General features: G+C 46.1%; 1 long non-coding RNA gene across 1 annotated transcript; it reads left to right on the top strand.

Moving 5' to 3' along the window:
• The first annotated feature begins 2,172 nt into the window (after positions 1-2,172).
• Positions 2,173-5,930, top strand: LOC125180572 (uncharacterized). Its single transcript, XR_007159242.2, has 3 exons — positions 2,173-2,265; positions 2,961-3,003; positions 5,307-5,930. It is a non-coding gene; the product is annotated as an uncharacterized lncRNA (long non-coding RNA).
• Positions 5,931-6,202: the final 272 nt, after the last annotated feature.

The raw sequence follows: 6,202 nt of genomic DNA, 5'->3' as shown, positions 1-6,202 counted from the left end.
TGCAGATGACACCAAGCTAAGTGCGTGTGTCGATCTGCTCGAGGGCAGGAAGGCTCTGCAGGAGGATCTGGATAGGCTGGAGCGATGGGCTGAGGTCAACTGCATGAAGTTCAACAAGGCCAAGTGCCGGGTCCTGCACCTGGGCTGCAACAACCCCAAGCAGAGCTACAGGCTGGGAGATGAGTGGCTGGAAAGCTGCCTGGCCGAGAAGGACCTGGGAGTATTGGTGGATAGTCGGCTGAATATGAGCCAGCAGTGTGCCCAGGTGGCCAAGAAGGCCAACGGCATCCTGGCCTGTATAAGAAGCAGTGTGGCCAGCAGGTCGAGGGAAGTGATTGTGCCCCTGTACTCGGCTCTGGTGAGGCCGCACCTCAAGTACTGTGTTCAGTTTTGGGCCCCTCGCTACAGGAAGGACATGGACGTGCTCGAGCGAGTCCAGAGAAGGGCGACCAAGCTGGTGAGGGGTCTGGAGAACAAGTCTTACGACGAGCGGCTGAGGGAGCTGGGCTTGTTCAGCCTGGAGAAGAGGAGGCTCAGGGGCGACCTCATCGCTCTCTACAGTTACCTGAAAGTAGGCTGTAGAGAGGTGGGGGTTGGTCTATTCTCCCACGTGCCTAGTGACAGGACGAGGGGGAATGGGCTAAAGTTGCACCAGGGGAGGTTTAGGTTGGATGTTAGGAAGTACTTCTTTACCGAAAGGGTTATTAAGCATTGGAACGGGCTGCCCAGGGAGGTGGTGGAGTCACCATCCCTGGAGGTCTTTAAAAGACGTTTAGATGTAGAGCTTAGGGATATGGTTTAGTGGAGTACTTAGTGTTAGGTCGGAGGTTGGACTCGATGATCTTGAGGTCTCTTCCAACCTAGAGAAATCTGTGATACTGTGAATCTGTGAATCTGTCATCCCCCATGTTAGGAGAAAACCAAGGTGCCAGAGCAAGATGTTCTCCGGATTACACTACTTACTCTGTTTATCTCTTTTGTTAAAATCCTCAGTAGTCTGATCTCACCTAATACTTGCTGTACAAGGGAAGAAAAGGATACAGTAAGACCTTGTACAATTCAGATCACCATCCAACCTAAATACTTTTATGATTCTATTCCCCTTGCAAGAAGTCCTGCTTGATGCACTGTACTTTGTGTGCTCGATGCATTAGTAGGGCATAAGCGCAGGTCTTTAAAGTTTGTTAGATATCAGCAGATTTTAGATGTTTCAGTACCTTCCAAAATCTGGCCTGAAGGTAGCACAGGGTCTGGAATTATGGTTTGTCTGTTATCAAGCTGTTTGTTTAATCAGATGTAATCATGTACAATATATAAAAATACTCCTTGGTTTGGCTCATATCTGATAAGCTTCTGTGTTTCCCAGGGAAAAGAACAACAGGGGATATTTCCATGTGTATTATGAACAGAGGCTCCAATCAGCATGTGGTAATTTCAAAAAGCATATTTTATACATTCACACTTAATCTGTTAATATTGCCTTTCTGATTTTTTTCTGCTTCTTCGCTTAGTCATTCCACTCACAGTTTTATTTAGAGCTAGTTTTGTTAAATACTGATATATATGTATATTGTAATGCACTACTACACGTTCAACAAATGAGATCTCACATACAGAGGAGCAATGCTAGCAAGATACTAATTTCTACCCTATCAAATAACCTAAATGTAATCTCCTCTCTGAAACAGAATGCAAATGCAGCTGAGTCCAAGACCGAACCTGAGATGACAGCTTTAAGACAGTCATTTTTCCTCCTCCATTTGCTTTCATAAAATGGTGTCCTGAGATATTCTGCTTAGGGCTGCAGGACTGAACGAATAGTCTGCTCTGCATGAGAAGGGGGAGCTATGCTATTTAAGGTGGAGTACAGAGCAAATGTCTTCCTTCCATTTTTCCCTTTTCCTCCCAATAGCAAATCATTTATTGTCACCAGAGGCAGGAGCTGTTTCTCAGAAACCACCATCCTGAATATCTGCCTGAAAGGGTTGCAGAACAAAAATAACAACAACGGCAACAACAAAAACGCAGACATTAAGGAAATGCTTAATATTCCCCCCATACTCTTTTGAGTAGTAAAAAGCAATGTTCACCAGATTTTTAGGGACAGAAAGTTCAGGCCCATCTCTTGCTGGAAGAATTGCAATGCCCCCTTCTCTCTCTTGTCATTTCTGCAGGTGTGCACATACACATTGCACTTCTGTTATGTGTGGAAATGAAATGCCTCCTTCCAGCAGTTACCAGCTTGGAAGACAAAATGTACTTCAGGTCTGTGACAAATACAGTTAGCAGAGGCAATGGTAGAGTTGTGCATGCTCACAGCATTCTGAGAACCCGAGCTCCCATCAGTGCTGCAGCAATGACAGTATCCTGAGCAACAATCAGGGTTGAGGGAGGTGATCCTTCCCTTGTTCAGCCACAGCTGGAGTGTTGTGTCCAGTTGTAGGCTTCCCAGGGAGAGGTGGGGCTACTGGAGAGAGTCCGCAGAGATGATTAAGGAACTGGAACTGGAACATCTTATCTAGAAGAGGCTGAGAAATGGGGCTGTTCAGCCTGGTGAAGAGATGTTTAAGGGGAATCATCAATGTGTACAAGTGTATGCTGGGAGACGATGTAGAAGGAGCTAGACTCTCCTCAGTAGTGCTCATTGACAGGACAAGAGGCAGTGGGTACAAATAAAAAACTTGACAGTTCATCTGAACACGAGAAAAAAAATAATACTGTGAAGGCAGCCAAACACGGGAACAGGTTTCAGACTCTAAGGCTGTGGAAATATTCAAAATTTGGCTGGGCTCGATCCTGGGCAGCCTGCTGTGGGGAACGTGGCTTGAGCAGGGGTGTTAGACCAGATGATCACAGGAGGTCCCTGCCGACCTAAAAAATTCTGTGATCGTCTAAACTCTACAATAAGGTTACTTTAATCTTGAAAATAATTTTTCCATAACCTTTCTATTTCCTCTCAGGGCTGTTTCCTGAACAATTCCAGCTGCTGCAAAGATAACACTGGTAAAACAAGGCTGGGGACACTCGTCATCTCCTGGGGGGGGGGTCCACATTTCCACTTGTGTGTGCGTATCTGCAAACCCACTGCTCAGCATTCAGTAAATTTCAAGTGCAGCCACAGCCTGGTTGGACAGATTTGTGTGTGTCAGAAGCTGTCCAGTGCCGTAGCTACCACCTGACCAACAATTTGCAGACCGTACTTCAGCTATGAGGTACTGGGAAGGATTAGTTAAGGAGAAAGAAAAGCAACGTTCAACAGGAAACAGGCTTTCCATTGTGCCCCTTCATTGTATATTCTCCGTGCTCCCTTTTCTGCTCTGTAGCGCAGGCCAGTTTGGGACACTCTAAATTGTCAAGAGCAGCAAGCGGTTACCCCGAGTGTGCTTTATCTGACAATACAGACGGCTTTTTTTGTTAACTGACTTGAACCCATTGTCCGTGCTCCCCCCTCCCACCCCCTCTCCTCTCTCCTCACCACCCTCATCCCCAGCACAGCTCACCCTCCGCAGATCCGTTGCAGTGTTTGGGTTCATGAAGTACAAATTAGCATAATCAGATTAGCTGCATGGGGTTGTAGAGCTGAAAGGGAAGAAAAAGAAAAAGTGGTTCACAAAGAGAAGCCCTGAGGAGGGCAGAAGGGGTTGATATTGCTGTTGTGCTGTGGTGCTGAAAACTTGCACCTGCATCGCAAACAGATCCTCTTCTCACTGAGGACTCTTAGATGGTATTAACGCATGGGAATCAATTGAGGGGAGGAGAAGGCACAGAGGAGATGGAGAAGAGATGGAGAGGAGAGAGGAAGAGAGAGGAGGAGAGAGGAAGAGAGAGGAGGAGAGAGGAGGAGAGGGGAGGAGAGGGGAGGAGAGGGGAGGAGAGGGGAGGAGAGGGGAGGAGAGGGGAGGAGAGGGGAGGAGAGGAGAGGAGAGGAGAGGAGAGGAGAGGAGAGGAGAGGAGAGGAGAGGAGAGGAGAGGAGAGGAGAGGAGAGGAGAGGAGAGGAGAGGAGAGGAGAGGAGAGGAGAGGAGAGGAGAGGAGAGGAGAGGAGAGGAGAGGAGAGGAGAGGAGAGGAGAGGAGAGGAGAGGAGAGGAGAGGAGAGGAGAGGAGAGGAGAGGAGAGGAGAGGAGAGGAGAGGAGAGGAGAGGAGAGGAGAGGAGAGGAGAGGAGAGGAGGGGAGAGGAGAGGAGAGGAGAGGAGAGGAGAGGAGAGGAGAGATTAATTGAATTGTCTGGACTGGGGATGTATGGTTTGCTGACAGTAGAAAACAGTGTTTGATTCCTATTCATCATGGAGACGAGATCAGCTTGGTAATCTGGCCTATCAAGATAAGAGTTTTAGAATTTCTGCAGGAGACTGATAAGAGACATGGTAGGAAAAAAGCCTCCTGACTGGGGGGTGGAGGTTTTTGTTGTTTTTTTTTTTTGTTTGTTTTTTGTTTTTTTTTTTTTTTTCCTGGGCATTTGCTGTGTTAGGCTTGCATTGCTAAGAGTAGTAAACAATCTGTTTGATTGCCTTAGAGCCTGCCCTAATTGTCTCCTTTCTGCCCTTGCTGGGAGAAGAACCTTCCCAGAGGACTCAAGACACAAATCCATAGCCACAGGTTTTAAACACAGCTAGGGGCTTGGGGCTTTATATCCTTATATATTCAGGAACAAAGATGAAATGACTTGAAGATGCCTGACTTAATAAGAATCTTCAGATACCTTCCAGAAAAAGCTCCCTATCCAGAAAGCACCCCAGAAAGCAGTCATGACAACACTACAATGTTTTAAGTTGAGCCCTCAAGATCAACAGTCTTATTGACGACCTCAGCCCCAGAATTTTTCAGTGCTTCAGAGTCAGGATAAAAACAAACATAAATGTCAGGGTAAGCCAAGCTTTCAGGCAGTATTTATGACAAGCCCCTGACTGACTCGAACCTGCAGTTTTCAAGAAGAAATACTGTCTTTGATTCCATTTACCTCAACAGCACATGGCCGAGAACTGCTTGAAGTATTTAAATGATAAAGTGGTAAAAAACAAAGAAAACTGTTATTATTATTTTACCAACATTTTGATTTATTTTCTTTTAGAAATAAGCAATTAATTTAACAAATGTATTGCTAACTGAAATACAAAATGTATTTAGATATTCAGAAACATAATCAGTATTTGTCTGCATTAGTTCAGTAGCCTGTGCTGATGGGAACCACTCTGGAAATGTTTGAAATTAATGGGAGATTTTACATCAGGGATTTCAGAATTACCTGACAATTTCACTTATTTGTTGATGTAGCAGAAACAAGGTGGTTGTTTTCTGTTTTCTGCAGGTGATATATAGAGCTGTAACACAGAGGAGGTCTACGCACCCACAACAAGAGTAGCATCCATTCAGATGTGCCAGAAATGCAAGGATCATCCTACACTCTTTCTCTCACTTTCACTGACATTTTCTCTTCTTTTCATTCTTATCATTTTCCTTTTCCCTTAATCTGAAAGATTTCAAAGGAAAAATTTGTGTTCTGCCATTTGCACATGACCTTACGTGAACTTTAACAGACTTCAAGAAAGTGGTGAGGGGAATATAAACACATATGCTTTCTAATCTGCTCAGCTCTTCAATTAAAAATTGATAGGTGAAATCTGCCTGCAGAAGTTGCCTGCCATGAGTTTCTCTCCCCGTGCCACAGTCTTGACGCTAGGGAACACCCGCTGGCCTCCTGTGAGAACGTGCAGAAATGTGGCCTGGGAGGCAGGACCATCCTCTGCCAAACACGTTGGCTGGGCACGTTTGCCAGACAACAGCTAGCCACTTTCTGAGCCTGTAAAAATTTTGGAAAAGGGTTTCCTCCGCATAGCTCAGGAGGAGGAGGCAGAACGGGCAGCTCCCTTCAGTACTGCACTAATTCTGTTGCCTTTCAAGCACTGGGAGCATTTCCCACCCAAGCAGCTTGTGCCAGAGCTGAGTGTTTTTGGCAAAGCCAGCCTGTCAGGCTCACTTGCTGTGGTGAGCCAGCAGCCATCCTTGCAACTGGCAACAAGCTTTTCCCACTCAGACCCACAGAGATCACTGCAGAAGCTGTTACTCATCTCATAGCAGGGCCAGATACGTCCTTCTCAAACACTTTTTACCCCACAGGCAGTAAAACACTTTGGGTCACAGTCAGTTGGCCTGAGCTTCTGTGTCTGGTTGGCTCGGTGTAACAGCCTGCACTCCCAAGTACTT

The sequence above is a fragment of the Anser cygnoides genome, chromosome Z (assembly GCF_040182565.1).
Source record: "Anser cygnoides isolate HZ-2024a breed goose chromosome Z, Taihu_goose_T2T_genome, whole genome shotgun sequence".
In the NCBI taxonomy this organism is placed as follows: Eukaryota; Metazoa; Chordata; class Aves; order Anseriformes; family Anatidae; genus Anser; species Anser cygnoides.
This window is presented reverse-complemented; position numbering and strand designations above follow the sequence as displayed.